This window comes from Zootoca vivipara, chromosome 10 (genome assembly GCF_963506605.1).
Source record: "Zootoca vivipara chromosome 10, rZooViv1.1, whole genome shotgun sequence".
Taxonomy (NCBI): domain Eukaryota; kingdom Metazoa; phylum Chordata; class Lepidosauria; order Squamata; family Lacertidae; genus Zootoca; species Zootoca vivipara.
The window spans coordinates 63224009-63243983 of NC_083285.1; positions in this window are offsets into that span (position 1 = coordinate 63224009).

A 19975-nucleotide genomic window follows, 5' to 3' on the forward strand; every position below is an offset into this window, starting at 1 on the left:
TTATACACGAAAAAATATGATAAGCTATCCCGGTTTCTGATTTGATCCTGGAATGTCCCATTTTCATTTTTCCTCCCCTCCATGTCTCAGAGAACAATTAAAATCTGGTGTGTGTGTGTGTGTGTGTGCAAAACTAGACTCCTGTTTATCCTGAAAATAAAATTCCTGCACCAAATAAAGGAAATTGCGAAGCTGGCATATGAAGCCCTTCCTATAATTTTGAAGGAAAAAGTCACCAATTCACTTCTAATTCATTAACTGCAGTGCTTCAGCAGCCAGACACTTTCTTAGGAAACGCGTGGAGTGTTTATTTTATTTTTTATTAGAGTCTTGCACTGTCTACTCAGATGTAAGTCCCACTGTTTTCAATAGAGCATAATCCCAGGTAATTGGGTAAAGGACTGTGCAGCCTTACATAGCAATCCTAAGCAGTTTTACTCAGAACTAAGTCCCACTGTGTTCAATGGGAATACTCTCTGGTATGTTCCTGATCATCCTCAATAGCTTACAGCTAAAATTATATTCCATTCCATTTATCTGTGGAAGGCATTGTACAAGATCCCTTCTCTCGCTTTTTTTTATTTACAACAATCCTGTGAGGTAGGTTCAGTGGAGAGGTTGCAATTGGCTCAAGGTGACAGATGTATATGTGTATATAATGTCTATTTGTGCAGTGAGATCAAGCGCAGGAGAAGCTACCAGGGAGAAGAGGAATGTTTTTGCCTGGTGCCTAAGATATGTAAGGTGCCGGGCAAAACTTCCTTGAGAGTGGGGAGCTACCACAGAAAAGGCCTGCTCTTGTTTCTGCTCAGTGAGAATAGAGGTTCTACTCCCACTGTTTGGGAAGTAAAATAAAAAAATTCCTTCAGTAGCACCTTAAAGACCAACTAAGTTTTTATTTTGGTATGAGCTTTCGTGTGCATGCACACTTCTTCAGATACAGTGAAATGGACTTCCATTTCACTGTATCTGAAGAAGTGTGCATGCACACGAAAGCTCATACCAAAATAAAAACTTAGTTGGTCTTTAAGGTGCTACTGAAGGAATTTTTTTATTTTACTTCGATCCAGACCAACACGGCTACCTACCTGTAACCAGAACTATGTTTGGGAAGTGTTGCTTTAAAGACGGCAGCTGGATCAGCTGGTGGTATGTAATGGACACTGTTTATTTAACTGTAGCCAGGTGTTCCTGGGGTGTTAAGCAGGTGGGTAAGTTGCTAAGAGGGATGCGGGTGGCACTGTGGTCTAAACCACTGAGCCTCTTGGGCTTGCCGATCAGAAGGTCGGTGGTTCGAATCCCTGCGGCGGGGTGAGCTCCCGTTGCTCGGTCCCAGCTCCTGCCAACCTAACAGTTTGAAAGTACTGTTGAGTTTTTTTTACTGTGTGAGTATGTGCATCTGGTCACAAAGCAATTAAGAGCTGGCAACATGCCCAGAAGAGTGATTCAGCAATCTCCAGGGCTGGATAATCTGCCTAGTGATAGAACCTAAGCAACAGCAAAGTGATTGGTGGAAAAAACCCTTAAAGACTGAGGGTGAAATATGTGCTGTGTGTGGAGAGTTGGTGGTGTGTTTCTGATGTGGTTATTGTGTTGTAGAGAGATAGAGAGAAGTACTGATCTATGTACTGTTTGTTGTTTTGTTCCTGTAAATAAAGCTGTAAATAGTTACACAGTACTAGTGGCAGTGATTTCCTGTGTTCCTGCAACTTGCCTACATCCTGCAACCAAGAAGTTTCCACTGGGCCTGCGCTACTCTGCTGAGTTCAACTGGTATAGTTGGCATTTACACCAGGTTCAGCCTTGCTGGTCTTTAACAAGTACATCAAAAAAAGAAGAAGTGCAAGTAGATAAATAGGTACTGCTCCGGCGGGAAGGTAAACGGCGTTTCTGTGTGCTGACCTGGAAAAACTGTCTGCAGACAAAACGCCGGCTCCCTCGGCCAGTAAAGTGAGATGAGCGCCGCAACCCCAGAGTCGTCTGCGACTGGACTTAACTGTCAGGGGTCCTTTACCTTTAAGCTGCTAAGAAGCTGTCTTTATGGGCGTCAGGTGATGATTGCGGTGTCTGGGTCAGTTTATGTTATGCAAAATTCCACAGGTGTTCCATGTGTTGCAAACCAGCACTGGAAAAGAGTGAATCCAAGAAACAAACCAGTACCACATATAGATGCCACTTTGGGGGGAAAGGCAACTAACACAAATCGATAGAAGAAGAAAAAACTAGTCTTAGGGTCACACCAGTGATTTATGGCACCATGATACTGCCAGTTTTATTTGCATGGGCAGGCCGAGTCCCCCCCCCCCAACCCCTGAGCAGAATAATGACACAAGACAACGTGCTATGGGATTAAAATTAGCCACAACTTTATTAAGATTCAGATGTAGGGAGACCTTGGCTCAGGCATTGGGCATTTATCCTTCCCAGTCCCCAGCCGGGGATCTGGGAGACTTCAGGGTTATCCAGAATATGTGGGGATTGGGCTGGCTCTGAAGAACATATGTTCAAGCAGAGAGCCCGCCCCCCGCTTCGCCGCCGTTATATTAAGCCAGGTGGTTTAATATAAACATCCTTAATAAGTACAGCATCTTTAGTAAGACAAAGAGAGAGAAAAACAAGGATTTTAGTGAGACAAAGGGAAAATGGCTTTATAGCTCATAGTCTTGAATTCTATATACCTGAGAAGCATATAGACCTGTGGTCTATACCTACTCACATCAGCAATGACAACCTCTCGGCGTATGACCAATGCCTCCCCTCAAGACCCCTTTAACGGGGAACCCTGAGATCACCACCGCAAAGGGGGAGTGGGTCACCGCTTCACGCCCCCCCTTTTTAGGAAGATAGACTAAAGGATTCCGCCCAAGGCCTGAAATCACCAAAGTTGTGACATTTTGCTACAGAAAAGGCAAAACCTGCCAATGCAGGAAAATTCCTTTCCGGCCCTTCAACAGCGACCCTGACATAGCAGCCCCTGCGTACCTGTGGAGAAGAGGTTCACCTGCAAAAGAAGACTTAACTGAGGGAGGGCAGGGTGGGAGAAGCTCTGGAGCCGACTGCCGCTTCACAGGTAAGGTTCACCTTCTGTTGCAGGGGTCCCCAAACTAAGGCCTGGGGGCCAGGTGCGGCCCAATCGCCTTTTAAATCCGGCCCGCGGACGGTCCGCGAATCAGCATGCTTTCACATGAGTAGAATGTGTCCTTTTATTTAAAATGCATCTCTGGGTTATTTGTGGGACATAGGAATTTGTTCATATTTCCCCCAAAAAAATATAGTCCAGCCCCCCACAAGGTCTGAGGGAGAGTGGACCGGCCCCCTGCTGAAAAAGTTTGCTGACCCCTGTTCTGTTGTGTGGGCAGGGCAGTCCCTCCCCTTACCTGGCTGATCCCCTAGCAACGCCTCCCCAGGCGGGATTGGGTGATTGGCTGAGGTAGGCGGAGACCTCCAGGTATCCAGCCTGGGGAGGATGAAGCCAGCCCAAACTACCAGGAGCCGCACTGGGATCTGTGGGGCTGTGCGTGACCACGCAAAAGGCGCCTCCCATTTGATGTGGGGAGCGGTCATTTCAATTCATTTCTTAATGACCCCAAGCATGGGAGTCACTTTTTTCAAAGCTGTCACACTCCAGCCTATGGGAAACCCTTGCTGAACTTTTGTGAGTTACCAGTATATCCTGATCTATCTTCTGCTCACCCTTGTTGTAAGGCCAGAGACGACGACTTGCCTAAGTTACTTTTGCTCCTTTGTGAATGAGAATCACAAGATTTAACCTCCTGCTGTCTCCTTCTAAACTTTGCCAGGGCAATTGAAGCTCAATTACACAGCCTCTCGCAAGTGCCTCAGATCTTTTAATTATCTAGCAATGCAGTGAGGGTTTCTTACCTATAATTGCAATCAAGGCTTTGAATTTTTTCCCCTCCCACTAATAAAGTACGTAAGGTAAATGGAAAATGATAGGGGCAAAGAGATGGTGGATACCCACTGCAGCCCCCTTTCCATGACCCTGGAGGTGTTGATGAGACAGGAGGGATTTCTGGGTCACTGCATGGTGATCCCAAAGCACAGCTTGCAAACCAGTGGTGGCAGTTAGTCATACTTTATTAGCTAGTAAGGAAAACAGAACTTTAAGGCAATGGGATGCCAGATAGAATTAATATGCGCTGCGTCAGTCTGTGACTCCCTGAAATGTTAATAACGTGACCATCTTATCGGTGAAAGTGTGGGAAGATCCCTCTTGGGACCAAGCATTCTTTCCAGTAAGGAGGAAGGAAGGACCTTTGAACTTGGAGAGAGACTCTGCTTTCCTGTGTCCACCAACCTTTTCACCATGAGAAATGAAAGTTTTGTTCATGGGTTTGGCTTGCATGCCCCAAGACTTTGGAGGACTGGCTTCTTGTTGCCCCCCCCCCCCCAGGCTGAGACCAAGGGGATATGTGATTAAAGTTATGCATTGCGACAGTGGGTGCAGGAAATTTTTCCTCCTTCTCTCATAATACTACCGTGTTTCCCCCTTTTTAAGGCGTAGTCATAAAATAAGCCATAGCAGCATTTCTAAGCATTTGAGAAATATAAACCGTACCCCGAAAATAAGCCATAGTAATAGGCGCTGTGCGGAAGAGATCACTGAGCTCCCCGAGTCAGCAGCAGCAACGCCGGCCGCAGCAGTGTTTGCTGAGTCCTTTCTTGCTTTTGGGACTTGGTTACTGTGCTGGCTTGGGATGGTGTGTGTGCAATTGCTGTTGCTGCTTCGTGTTTTTCAGCTGGATTCTCTGGGTTCTAAGCACTTTTCCCCGTTTGTTTGTGAAGCAGCACTCGGCTGCAGCCCCTGCCTCTCCCGACGGCTGCATGAATGCGAGGCTGGAGTTGATCGCTATCTCCTTTTCCATTTCTTTTGTCTTTGAGCACCCGGCCCCGCCCCCTCTCCCCTTCGTGGAATGAAGAACGGAGTTTTAGCAGCATTTCCTCATTATAAAAAAAAGGTCAGGAACTTTTACTTTAACCTCAAAAATGGGATATTTCCTCTCTCTAAAAACAACTCTGACCTGAACACCAATAAAATGGGGGTAGATCACCTCCAGTTTATAAATCCGCAAGTAGATCGCAGTCTCCTGGAAGTTGGGCTCTATACTTTGGCTGATTGCAAGCCTTTGCATCTTTAAAAAAACAAAAACCATGCGCTTCTCAGTCTTAATTTTCCTTTAATTCATCCCCCTATACCCTCCTCCAACCATTGCCTCCTTCCATTCCTTACCCCCCTCCCTCTCTCCCCCTTCCCTCACTCCTGTGCGATCTCATTTAGTCATATACTTGCTTTTTCTGTTGTGTTGTCTATTTTATATTTAATATTATTACCCTTTATGATGTTATTTTTCCCCTTGCGATAATTATTTATTTTTTATCTTTAACTAACTTTCCTTTCCATATTTTTCCATATATAACTCAACACTTTCCCATTCCTTCTTAACTCTTTGGATAGAGTGCCCCCCCCATTATTGTTGTTAATTTTACAATTCCTGGATTTTTTATGGAACCGAACAGCTCGGGTGCTTCAGAATGTGCCTTCTGTTGCTACAGGGCTATGGGGCTTCACTATTTGACCCCCCCCCCAGGTTGGGATTTTTAAAGTAGTTCTGTGGGTCCCAGGGCACAGAATCACCCCCGATCCTTTCCTTTGTCTAAACAGACCTCTTCCCCCCTGACTTTGGAAGGCTGTGCTTCAAGGGTGATACCAGGGGTTTTTTAAGACCTGTGCCTCTTAAGGATTGTTACGGTCCATAACTTCCATTGCTTTCTACAGGGTTGGGGGTTTAAAGCACTGCCACCCCCACCCCACCCTGCAGGCGCTCGGAACTGGCAGCGCCAACAACGCGCCCAGCAATGTGCAGAAGAGAGCACCGAGCATCCTGAGCCAGTGGGTCCCAGTTGTACCAGCACTTTTTTTAAAAAAAAAAGACACCCCCTGAAAATAAGCCACTGTGTGTTTTTTTGAGGGAAAAAAGTTATAAGACGGTGTCTTAAAAAAGGGGAAACACGGTAGAAACTTTGCATGCAGAAAGTCCCAAGTTTAACTGCAAAAATGTGTACAGATTGCAAAATGCATATAGATTGCAAAAATCCATACAGTTGGCAAAACAGCATAGCAAAAAAGCATATACAGTGGTACCTCTACTTACGAATAACTCTACTTACGAATGTTTCTACTTACGAATGGAGCTCCGCCCGCCATCTTGGATGCAGTTTAGATAGGATTTTTTCTACTTACAAATTTTTAGATAGGGTTGCTTCTACTTACAATTTTTTTCTCCCAATGCATTCCTATGGGATTCGACTTACAATTTTTTTCGACTTACAAATGTGTGTTCGGAACGCATTAAATTTGTAAGTAGAGGTACCACTGTATTAGGAGAACCATGCAAAAAAAACATGCTTACAAGTTACCACGTTTTTATTGATTTTGCAATAGAACAGAAAAAAAGAGGAAAAAAAATGATCAGCTGACAATAACAACAGCATCAATCTAGACTTAAGCCTTTAAATCAGGCACCCCCAAACTTCGGCCCTCCAGATGTTTTGGACTACAATTCCCATCATCCCTGACCACTGACCACTGTTAGCTAGGGATCATGGGAGTTGTAGGCCAAAACATCTGGAGGGCCGCAGTTTGGGGATGCCTGCTTTAAATTAATGCAAGCATTCCAGACAAGATTAATAAGCTATACATTCAAATGTAGTTGTTATTATTATTATTATTATTATTATTATTATTATTATTATTATTATTATCATTTTGCAAAAGTATGAGAAATGGGGCAAACGTAAGAGTGGAAAAAATGAGAAATGGAGGGGGAAATGAAATTGACAGATTCACCGATCCCTAGCTGGGGGATTTCCCCGCCTTTTCCACCTATCAAAATACTGTTTCCGACACGACTCTTGAGAGCTCACAAGCCCTGTCATCTCTTTCTCCTGGCCTCCCTGAAAGTGCCAGAAATCTGAGTGGCACACAGTCCATGCACAGTGGATAGGTGGCTTATTGCTTCTTGGCAAATGAGCATTATGGTAGCAGGTCACTAGAGCTTCTGTGCGGCATGGGGATAATGCCAGAACCCCTAAGGCAAAATTAATTTCCCTCTCCCTCATGGTCCATAGCCCTTTACCACGTAGGAGTCCTACAAGTTTGCTTTGAAGTTTGCCAGAACTTTTGCCATAAAGGAATACAATCAAGCGACACTCTTTTCTTCTTCATTTTTTGTGTGCGTGGGGGGGGGGGTTTACACTGGAGCAAATTTGGTGCATCTGTACCATGCGGTTGGGGGGGGGGTTTGAAGTAAGAAAAATTCCAATTTAGAATTCCATCATGAAACGACACCATTCTAATTTCTCCATGCCACGGTTTGTTAATATTCCACAAAGTCCCACGATGCAACTATAGGATGGTATTCAAATCTATGAACATGAGGCAATCATGCTCAACAGAGTATAACAATAATTATAATAGAGATTAAATAAAAATAATTAGAAAAAGTTCATCTAGTTTTGATGTATTAATTATTCTGACCCTGTTCTATTCAGAGTCTAATTATCTGGTTCAGTGAAAATGCCAAGATTTCTACAACTCATAAAAATTACATTGAAGTAATTATGTCAGCAAACTAAACAGTGTTCATTTACCAAACGTTTTTATGCACACATTTGAATATGCTTTTTTTAAACTGTTTTTTTGGCTCTTTGTTCCTATTCAGAGGAAATAATACCTGTGGAGAAATTTAAAAGTCAGGAGCTTTCTCGACATACTGTAATATGCAATTCTTGCTGATATTTTTTTCACCTTTTGTGAGCTGTCTGTAAGTCTCGTCTAACCTTTGTTTAAAATACATGAATTCAAGTTCACTCTTCAGTTCTCCCAAAGAACTAGTAGTTTGAAGCCCACCATCTATGCAGGAAGGGGGCGGAATGAAAGTTTCCCAAGCCAATGGGAAGCATGTCTGCTTTCCCAAAAGTTGCTTGCTGTGGAGTTGGCCAGGGCAGATGCACGAATTATCAGAGGTGGTTTGGACAGTGTAGAAGCAGTTTTTAGGGTACCGTGAATGGCTTGGCCACACTGCAGGGGGCCTAGGTTCAATCTCAACAAGAGAACTTGTTGCCTGATAACCTGAAGAATCATTGACGACCAGGGCAGAACAGGGATGGAAATTCTGTGATCCTCCTGACGTTGAAAGACCCCTGCCACCATCCCCAGCCAACATGGACCATGATCAGGGATCATGGGGTAGTCCAACAATATCTGAAAGACCATAGGTTTCCCATCCCTGTAGTAGCTTGCTGGTTTCCTCACCCCCAATATAGACTGCAATAGTTTGCCAGTAATCGAGAGGAGAAGGTTGGCACAGTATGGGCGCAGTGGCAGAGCCAATCCAATGTTCCTGCTTCTGAGCCTGCACCACAATGACCTCCCCACCTCCTTCTCCCTCCCCTTCACAGTGACCCCCATGTTGGAAAGCCAGGCAAGCAATGCCACACCACCCTGTGTTGTCCCACCAACGGCTCCTGCCTCCACCCTCTTGTTGCTCCATCTCTTTCGGCCTTCTCCATGGTATCTTCTTCTTCTGCTCTCCTTCTTGCCTTCTCTCCCAAGCGGCACATGCAGTCCTAAGCCAAAGGTTGCCTACCCCTGCTTTAGGAAACCTTTGAAAGGCTGTGGTTCCCACCCTGGGGTTTGCAGATATCACTGGATTGCAGTCCTCATCATTCTTCACCATTGACCATGCTGGCTGAGGATGATGTCTGAAAACATATGAGGACCCAAAGTTGGGAAAGTCTGCTGTCAACTGATTAGCCATGATAGCTTAGGAGTGTTCTTCAATCTTGGGTCGACATGCGTTGTTGGGCCACAGTTCCCATCATCCCTGACTATTGGCTAAACTGACTGGGGATGATGGGAGTTGTAGTCCAACAACATCTGGGGACCCAAGGTGGAACAACCCTGGCTTAATGGGAAGCCCACCTCTAAAAGGGAAAGAGGAGACTGGGGGGAGATATGATAGCCATCTTCAAATATCTTAAGGGCTGTCACATGGAGGAGGAGGAGGAGAAGAAGAAGAAGAAGAAGAAGAAGAAGAAGAAGAAGAAGAAGAAGAAGAGGAGGAGGAGGAGGAGTTTGGATTTGATATCCCGCTTTATCACTACCCAAAGGAATCTCAAAGCAGCTAACAATCTCCTTTCCCCTCCTCCCCCACAACAGACACCCTGTGAGGTGAGCGGGGTTGGGAGACTTCAAAGAAGTGTGACTAGCCCAAGGTCACCCAGCAGCTGTATGTGGAGGAGCGGAGACGCGAACCCGGTTCCCCGGATTACGAGTCTACCGCTCTTAACCACTACACCACACTGGAGGGAACATAATTGCTTTCTCCAGCTCCAGAGGGTAGGGCTCAAACCAATGGCTTCAAGTTACAAGAAAGGAGATTCCAACTAAACATAAGGAAGAACTTTCTGACAGTAAGAGCTGTTTGACAGTGGAACAGACTCCCAGGAGAGGTGGTGGACTCTCCTTGGAGGTTTTTAAGCAGATGTTGGATGGCCATCTGTCATGGATGCTTTAGCTGAGATTCCTGCATTGCAGGGGGTTGGACTAGATGACACTTGGGTACCTTCCAACTCTATTATTCTAACTTTCAGAGGCTGAAATGGTCACCAATCCCCAACATGCCCTGATTTTCACCCTCCCAGTCATTCCTGCAAAAGGTTGTGTGGCTAACTATGCCCCATTCCAGCATTTGGCAGCATAGTTAAAGCAGAAACCCAAGTTAACAACCCTTCCCCACCTCCTTTGTTTTATTGAGAAGATCAAAGGCTTCTGTAAATGTTGGCCTAACAAATGCACCAGGGGAGGAGAGCATTAAAACCTTTGAAGGAAACAGCCACAGTAAAAGCCTGCAAAATATATGGTTTCAATTCCACTTCTGAAATTGCACTTGTCTTCAGAACTTTTCACTATCATTGAAATCTTCAATGTTAAAATGTGCCATAGACATATAGCAGGTAACCAGTTTGGGTTGTAGTACCTTCTTGCTGAAATTTAGGTTCTCCCTTCCTTCTTTGCTTAGCGGGGAGAGAAGAAATTTCAGGTTCCTCCACTCGTCTCCCAGGAAGTTTTTATTATGTTTATTCCCATTTATTGTCTGCCCACTCCCAACACTCTGATCAAGCATCAGTGCCGTGAAGCAGATAAAAAATGGGGAAGGTGAAATAAGAGACCCAGGAGGAAGAGCAAAAATCCCATCCAATGCACAGAGGATCATGCTGAACTGGAAAGCGAAGGTGCAGTGAGTCATTGGTTGATGCGAGATTCCTATGCTGCAGTGCTTTTTGGTCAAGAGGGCACTAAACTGGCTAGCGAGACAAACAGTTATGTGTATGTGGACCTTTTGCCCGAATAGGAAGGGATTATCCCTGCTTATTTAACTTATATGCAGAATTCATCATGCGAAAGGCTGGACTAGATGAATCCCAAACTGGAATTAAGATTGCCGGAAGAAATATCAACAACCTCAGATATGCAGATGACACAACCTTGATGGCAGAAAGTGAGGAGGAATTAAAGAACCTTTTAATGAGGGTGAAAGAGGAGAGCGAACTGCGCAAACCCGGAAGTATTTTCGCCGCACGTGCGAAAATAGCGAAAATAGCGCTTTGCGCATGCGCAAAATGGTGGTTCGGGTTGTGTTCGGGTTACGAACTTTTCGGGTTACGAAATGCGACCCGGAACGGATCGTATTCGTAACCCGATGTATTACTGTATACATTTTTTTTAAAAAAAACCATACTACTGTTTAGTTATGGCTTCCTTCAATAAACCATGAGCGCTGTAGTTTGTTAAAGGGGCTAAGCTTTGTTATGAAACTCCTTTTCAACACAGAGAGCTATAATTCTCAGAGTTCCCGAAAAAGAGGAAACGTGAAAATCCAGACACAATTGTTGATATTTTTTCTTCTTTTTTTGGGGGGGGGGAGGAGTTGTTGGGACTTTCTTTCTTTCTTTCTTTCTTTCTTTCTTACTTTCTTACTTTCTTTCTTTCTTTCTTTCCTTCCGCCTGGACACTTTTTCCGATGGACGAATCCTGAATATGTCCTGTGAGGTGGGATAGGTACATAGCTGCCAAGTACCCCGTTTTCCCCGGGAAACCCCCGTTTTTACTTACCTTTTCCCGGTGGTCCCCCGTATCACTTCGTCTCCCGTTTTTCTCCGTTATTTTCTCCTGCCGGTGGCCATTTTTTTCTTTCTGATTTGCCCTTCTATGGACGCGACTTCCGGTGTCGGCTGCGGCCATTTTTGGTGCCCATAGATGGGCGGAGTGACACCGGACGTTGCGTCGACGCAACTTCCGGTGTCACACGGCTGCTGGTCCCGGATTCTGCAGTCCAGGACTTGGAAGATAAGGATAGGTATCTCCTAACAACTCTCAGCACCATTATGAAACTACAGTTCCCATAACTCTGCGAGGGAAGCCATGACTGTTTAAATATTTATTTAAATGTGTAGTGCAGATAGGACCTATTTTGCAACATTCTTATAAATCAGGGTGTGCATTTGTGAAAGTGCTCACTGTCAGCTTTTTTAAATTTTCTTTTTCTGCCTGTGGCACCCACAGTGGTTTTATCACGTTGTCGGCACCAGTGCCTCATTATTATTTTTGCCAAAAAGAACAACATATCTAGAGAAATATACAGTGTTGTGTGTCACTCAAATCGCAAGGGGAATCAGGGAGATTTGTGGCAGAAGGTTCTCACATTTCTGATTTGGATTATTCTCGAATCAGATCAGAGATTCACACTCAGCTTCTAAATGATGATGATGATGATGATGATACTACTAATAATAATTTTATTATTTGTATCCTGCCCATTTGACTGGGCTGAATGATTCTGTAGCTTCAGCTGTCCCTAAAATTAAACAAAAATTCACAGCGATCCCCCTCACCCCCAGAAAATGAAACTAAGCAGACTGTGAAAGCATCCAGAGCAGAAAAGGGGAGGGGATCAAGATGTGGGTTGGAAACTTTAATTTTGACTGACTGGTCCAGCTTTAAATAGTGATTATTATTTTTTTGTCTTTGGGTGCACCAACTGCAATGATTTGCAGGAGAGATTGAATACGGTGCATGCTTTTCATCTGGATTGATGCCAGCCCTTATATCAGTCAATAGAGTCCCTTCCGGCATAACAGGGAGGGATGCTGCGGGCTCCCACGCACCCTTCATGTTCTGGGGGGATGGTTGCCATCCTTCCAGCCATAGGCTGGGCCCCGGGCGCGTCGCTCCCCGGCGCATCCAATCCGGACCTCCCGGGGGCGTGGCTTGCTGCCTTTAAGCAGGCATGCGGCCTGGGCTCAATCTCTTTGCTCCTGCCCCCAGCCGCTGCGCTTTTCCCGCCCACCCTCCCTCTAGTTAGGTCTCTCCTTTTGACACTGCTATGGACCTCGGTTGGTGAGCCGTTAAGGGGCCTGGTAGGAATTTTCCCACTTGGCAAATTGGCTCTAGCCTTGTGGTTTTCACCTACCTCATAGCAACTTGTCACAACTTTGGTTTTGGCGGTTAGGCATTGGATTATCTCAGAAAGGTCTCAGGTGGGGGGGGGAGGTTGCTGCCATCACCTCCCCCAAAATGCTGAGGGGTACTCCCTTAAGGAGTCCAGGGGCGTGGCCATGTCCGAAGCTGTGGTAGGTGAGGGCCTAAGGCACGCCCCTATTGGTGGCTCCAGGGTGAGTTCCTAGTTGATCTGCATCACAGGGCTCACCCAATGGTGGTTAACCCTTCCCAGACTGCCAGCACAACAGGCTGGAGTCGGATATAGTCAGTTAGATCCAGTGCCCAAGCCAATACCTCTCTACATCCGTAATCAATAAAGTTGTGGCCTTTTATGCCCATTAACCTTACTCACCGTGTCTTGTGTCTTGATTTATTCAGGGAGGGACGGGGCACAAAGGGATCTTAATTGCATCACCAAAACTCTATGGGGAAACAGATGCCAACCATCACATACAGCAGGGTCCTTGTCTGGGTTGAAGGGTAACATTCCCTTGGGAATTTATGTTATTTCTTCACCACCTCACCATATATGCAAGTCAATGAAAAGATCATTCCTGCCCAGGTTGAAGGGGCTGTACCCTCAAAATATGTGAGTGTGCAGGACTCCACCTCCACCAACGACGCAGGGGCTGTAGCACGGTCATAAGGAGAAATGAAGAGGTCTTCTGGATGAAGCCAAAGGCCAATCAACATTCTTTCAGTGGCCAGGCAGATGTGTATGGGAAGGCTACAAAAGAACCCGAGTGCAACAGCGTTTTCTCCCCACTTATGATTCCCAGCAGCTGGTACTAAGAGGTGTAACAATTGAGAGAGAACACAGCCAGTATATCTGAAGGAGCATCTCCACCCCCATCATTCAGCCCGGACACTGAGGTCCAGCGCCGAGGGCCTTCTGGTGGTTCCCTCCCTGCGAGAAGTGATGTTACAGGGAACCAGGCAAAGAGAGGGCCTTCTCAGTAGTGGCGCCCACCCTGTGGAATACCCTCCCATCAGATGTCAAGGAAATAAACAACTACCTGACTTTTAGAAGACATCTAAAGGCAGCCCTGCTTAGGGAAGTTAATGTTTGATGTTTTATTGTGTTTTTAATACTCTGTTATGGGCAGGGTATAATTATAATTATTATTATTATTATTATTATTAGCCACCAGCTCTGGTAGTCATTAATTGCCTTCTCCTCCATGAATTAGTCCAATCCTGTTTCGAGGCCTGGCATGCTCTGGTCCATGGGGTCATGAAGAGTCGGACACGACTAAACGACTAAACAACAACAACAAACTTTGATGGCCAGGATGGTGGCCATCAATGCATCTTGTTGGAGAACACTCCAGTGTTCTTCTCTCCTGTGACACACCTAAGGATACTGACCATGTGAGAGGACATCGTCATTGCACAACTTCCCCCTCCTCCACAAGCAACAGCCAAGGGACAAAAGTTAGGGCAGGAAAGTACACAAGAAGTGATGGCGTAATCTCTTGAGCATCGCCAGACATTATGGGGGTGACAGGGGACTGCTGTTTTTGGCACCAGCCATCTTTCACATCTAGTTCCAACTGAAGATGTGGGTGGCAGTCACAACAATCACATGGCTCAGCTCAAAGGAATTATGGGCTGGATGGAGCCAATACTGTGTAAGAATGGATCGCTTCCATCAGAATGTGTTGATTATATTTGTGTTATCCAGCCTTAAATCTTGATGATCTGCCCAAGTTCTGCAAACATGATCAAAGGAGCCATAAGGATGCGGTTGAGAACTTATATAAGGTCCTCAAAACTCTCCCAGGCCACAACCCACACCAGCCCCACTTTGACCCATGAATACTCCTTATGTTCCTATAAAAGGGCAGGGAAGAAGAGAAGGAATAGCTTAGGGAACAATATTTCTCTCTTCCCCTTAGTTGCTCTGTCTCACAGGAGTCCTGTGTTGTAGAGGGCCAAGCCAAAATGCAACCCACCCAACCACAAATTTCACTGTGCCATTTGCTGGTGGAGTGAGCACTTCAGAGAATTGAAGGGTGAGAGGGAAAACTTACCAACGGCAGGCAGGCCAAGGCTGTGTCCTCTGAGACCACCTGCTAGTGTGGTGTAGTGGTTAAGGGCGGTAGACCCGTAATCTGGGGAACCAGGTTCGCGTCTCTGCTCCTCCACATGCAGCTGCTGGGTGATCTTGGGCTAGTCACACTTCTTTGAAGTCTCTCAGCCCCACTCACCTCACAGAGTGTTTGTTGTGGGGGAGGAAGGGAAAAGGAGATTGTTAGCCCCTTTGAGACTCCTTCGGGTAGTGATAAAGCAGGATATCAAATCCAAACTCTTCACTTCTTCTTCTCTACTAATCAACAAACGCTGAATTATTATCAACCATTTTGGTGTTCAGGGAAAAGGCAGATTCCCAGGCATCTTGCCTCCAATCTCAGACAGTGCTTAGATCTGGGGCAAAAATGCAGGCACTCAGGTAAAGTGTGCCTAAAGGCATATATTAACGTGAATAGCATGCAAAAAATGAATTTCAAATGCATTTCCACATGAAAAATGCTTATGTCCCTGTGGAGATGGCAGTCCCGAATCAGTGGGGCATGCCCTTCTGGCCTGCACTCTTTATAAAGACTTGAGGACTGAGATTATAACCCCTCTTTTATTGTCCATTCTGGGTCGCCCAACCACTGCCACAGTGTCCTTTCTCTTGGCAGTTCAAGATGAGCAGGTGACAGCAAAGGTTGCAAGGTTTTTTAGCTGGGACAATCAGAATAAGATCCACCATTTCATCATTGATTCAAAACCCCAAAATGTATTTTATATAATTGACTTTTTATTTCTATCCTTTGAATATTGCATTGTTGTTTTATTGCTATGGCCGATGACTGATGCAAAAAAAGATTTATTCATTCCGCCACAGGGCAATCCTTAACCCTGCCAAACAATCAATCAGCAGACAAGTTGATTGATTCAGGATACGCACCCAATGCCTTTGCCAAAACCTGCTGACATCTGCAGTCAATAAAGTTGTGCCCTGTTTAACTCCCAAGTGGTTTTCCTGTGCTTACTGAAGCTTCATCGTGTCTTGGCCATGCCGCTCGCATCTTCACTGGACCCGAAATAGGGTTGGATCCCTCTCATTCCATTCAACCCGAGCCTTTCTGGGATATAGGACCAGCCCTCCTTTCCCAATTCTGCTCCAATGAGTACCACTCAGCCACTTCTGCTGGAAGGACTGAGAGCCATCCAGTCATACTCAGGTCCCAGAATTCTGATTAAGCCCCCAAGACGTCAACTTCAATTATTTCTGCCGGTCGCTCCCTTATGAGAGGGGAAATGTACCTCCTTCCCAAACGGTTATCAGATGGGTGGGCTATAGCTATCAGTTACTCCCTGTGTACAAGCCCTGGCTAAATCTCACTTGCTGTTTATTCCCTCCTGGGCCAGAGGTTAACCTGTTAAGTTGAGAGCTGATCCCCAAACAGACATTAATGTCTTAATGCATTTAGCGGGTTGTGGATCTTTGCGGCGATGGATCTGAAGGAACGTATTGTTTCTTATAACTTGGCGAGGTCACCGATGGCTAAGGGCACCTGGAAGGCCTAAGTAAACATAGCTCAGCTTACCTCTAGCCCCCCTCAGTTATTATTTCAAAGCTATACATCACTCTACTGGGTGTTTTTTTTTTTTTAAGGTTCATGTGTCTCAAAATTTTCAGAAGGAACCAATAAGAACAAAACAAGCAGCCTTTGAAGGCTTCCAAGGCGTCCCTCGTAACTGTGTTGTTGTATTGCAGCTTAACAGGGTGGCCATTTTAGAGGAGGAAATTCATTTGGGTGTCACCTTTCTACACCTCCTGCTTCGTATTAGCAGCAGGAAAAAAAATGCAGAGGTGCGTTCTCAGTTTGGTCCTCAGCTTCGTGCGGGTGCATGAAAAACGTCTGGCATTTTGACACAATGAAGTAGCTGAAACTGCCACCTACAAAGCTTTAAAAGAGGGGGGACGCTGGGCCTTTCTGAATTTATTTTATTAGAGAGAGAGAGAGAGAGAGAGAGAGAGAGAGAGAGAGAGAGAGAGAGAGAGAGAGAGAATGCCAGGGGGGAGAGGGAAATACCATGTTGTTGAACAGCCTAATATCAACAATAAAATCACATTCATAAACAGGTACAAAAGTACACAGCAAATTGGTAGAGTAGCTTAATAGATCAACATAGCTGGACGAGGGAAAATCCTGAGTGAACTGATGGGTCTTTAAGCAAGCAGTTAAATGCCAGAATTGTAGCTGCTCGATGAGGATGAGGATGCGAATTACCCATTCTTCATCCTGAGGTTCCAGGTTGGGTCACAACATTTAAAAAATAGTTTAAAGCAACATAATATTTGTTGGGAGTGCAGTGTTGCTTTAGGGTTGAGAAGAATGCAGAGATAGTGGGGATTCCCCAAAACAAATTTCAATATGCCGAACATAATTGCAAGGAAACCATTTCAGAATCCCTTGAGTTGGGCGAAAGGTGCTAGGGACCTTTAGAATTTTCTCCAGACTCTGAATTTTTTTTAAAAAAAATCCTTCACTTGAAATTCACACAAATACAAATTTCTGAATCCATTTTGAAATTGGTTTGGGGTGCATTATAGTGACAATGTCATCATCACCATCCTCTTCTTCTTCTGTAAATTTGGCTAATTGGGTCCAACAGTGCCTTTTTTCGAGGAAAAATAGCTGCTGGTACTCACTATGAAGTTGTTACAGTAATGCCACAATTTTTAACAACAAAAAAGAGGTGTCGGTACTGTGTACTCTTGAGTACCCCCTGAAAAAAAAGGACTTGGGCCCAGGTTCATTGGGTGCCACCTCAAAATTCCCCACAATGCTCTCTTGGGGAAAGGGTAATGTCAATCTATTTTGCTGATTAAAATTGGGCCCAGATGGTGCCCCGTTGCCTAGCACCAACAAATTAAAAATTGTTGCTGTACCAAGCTCTCCCTCCCTCCCCCTCTCTCAGTGATGTCACTGAAAACAGGTTGCACAGCAGAATCAGACTTGGTCTAACGAGAAATGCCCAAATCTGGTTCAAATTTCCTTTCAGGCAAGAAGCCAACAGCACCTTGATGCAAATCATTTCCCCAACTGAGGTCTGGCACCAACTCAAGGAGCACACAGGGCAGTGGGGCAATGACAAAAGCTTCATGAACTTGCTGCATTGAGAAGGTTGGTTTGCTCAATTATGTGGTGAGGAGGCTATGGACAGTGTCTTGCCCACTAGCCCTCCAAAAACCTGGAGCTGGTAATACCTCAAATTCAATTCCAAAAGGTCCAGGGCTGCTAGACAGAAATTTCCCAAATCCAAGAGGAAGGGCTGTAGCTCAGTGGAATAGCATCTGTTTTGCTGTCAGAAGGTCCCAGGTTCACTTCTCAACATCTCCAGGTGGAACTGGGAATGTCACCTGTTCTAAAACTCTGGAACAAAAGAAGATCCTGCTGGATCAGGCCAATGGCCCATCTAGTCCAGCATCCTGGTGTCACTGCGGTGAATCAGATGCCTCTGGGAAAACATACAAGGAGGACCTAGGGTCAAGAGCACTTTCCTGTGGCTTCCAGCAGCTGGTATTCAGAAGCAATACTGCAGTCGAGTATGGAGTTAGTGGCCAGTCTAGGCACTAGACAGCAGTGAGCTTGCTGGGCCAGCGATCTAAGCTGGGTAAATCCACTGATCGGATTTGGTTTGAGTCAGCTTCCTATGTACCCAAAAGTCAAATGTAGGTTCCAGAAAGGAGGAAAACCATGCTACTTTCCATTTTTGTAAAATGTCATTGAAGCTCCAGCTGGTTTCTTCCCATTCATTCTTAAGTGAAGCCTCCTCTGTATGCCATGAGCAAACAACCTGCATTTAGATCTTATCAAATTCCAAGCTATCCTAGTTTGCCCCAGCTAAATGGACCAAAGGGACTTATCTCCCTTTATAATCTAAAATGAATTCTTATCAGATGACAGGCGCCTGGTTTAAGACATGGGATCTTGGGAGTCCTTGGTGCGAATCTCGCCTCTCTCCCTGGATTTGAGTTATTTTTTGTGGCTCTGTGGGAGCAGATGTTGTCAGAGGAGTGTTGAAATTTGAATGTGGACACCTGGGTTCTCAAAGCCCTGCTCAGCCATGAGGATCTGCTGAGTGATTTTAGGCTTTCTCTCTACCTAAGCCTACCTGGCGGGGTTGCTATGAGGATGAAAGTGGTCTGGGAACATGTATGCTCCCCATAACCTCTTAGACGAACAGCCAGATGTAAAAATAAACCATGGAGACAATAATACATGCTCTACTTACAGGGAAGTTGTTGTAATCATTTGGTTATCTCATAGCATGCAAGAACTCCCTAATGAGGAATGCTGTTGGACTCCAGCTCCCATCAGCCCCAGCCAGCACAGCCAAGGGTCAGGGATGAAGGGAGTTGTAGTCCAGCAACATCTGGAAGGTTACATGTTTTCCACTTAGCTGCCAAGTATCCCGTTTTTCGTAGGAAACCCCCGGATATTAAGCCGTTTCCCGCTGTTCTCCCGAATGGAAAAAAAAATCCCAGAAATCCCCCGGATTTCCTACCTGCCAGGGAGCCTCCATTTTGGGTGCCGCTCATCCCATGTGTGGGCACCGGAAGTTGCTCCTATGCATGCCCAGCGGCAATCTTGGTGGTGGCCACATGGCGGCGGCTGTCACCAAGATGGCCGCTGCCACGCAGCCACCAGCAAGATGGCCACCGGGCATGTGTAGAAGCGACTTCCAGTGCCGCTCTGCCCGATTTCCGGTGCCCACACATGGGAAGAGCGACCCCGGAAGTTGCTCCTACGCAACTTCCGGTGCCACGCCGCTGCTGATCCCGCATTTTTTCAGCGGGAGACTTGGCAGGTATGGTTTTCCATCCCTGTTCTAAGTCATGAAATCACTGGATTGACTCTGGTCCTAAAATGGAAGCAGAATAGGAGATTATAGAACACAGGAACATACATGGGAAGCTGTCTTGTGCAGAGTCAGAACATTTCTCCATTTAGCTCAGTATTGTCAACACTGACTGGCAGCCCCTCTCCAGGTTTGAGGCAGGGAACATTCTCATCCCTACCTGGAGATGTCAAGGAGACATTTTGCATACATAGAGAGCTGCCTTACACTAAGCCAGACCATTACTCTGTTTAGCTCAGTATTGTTTACCGTGAAGTGAAACGGTTATCAGATGCTGGGAAATTGAACCTGGCTCCTTCTACATGCAAAAAAAAAAAAAAAAAGGATGCTCTGCCCTTCTCCAGGGTTTCAGACAGGAGCTTGCCCTTCAGTCCTACTTGGAGACACCAGGGATTGAACCTGGGACGTTCTGCATGCAAGACAGATGCTCTACCACTTAGTCATCACCCTTATAAAATAGGAACAATGGCA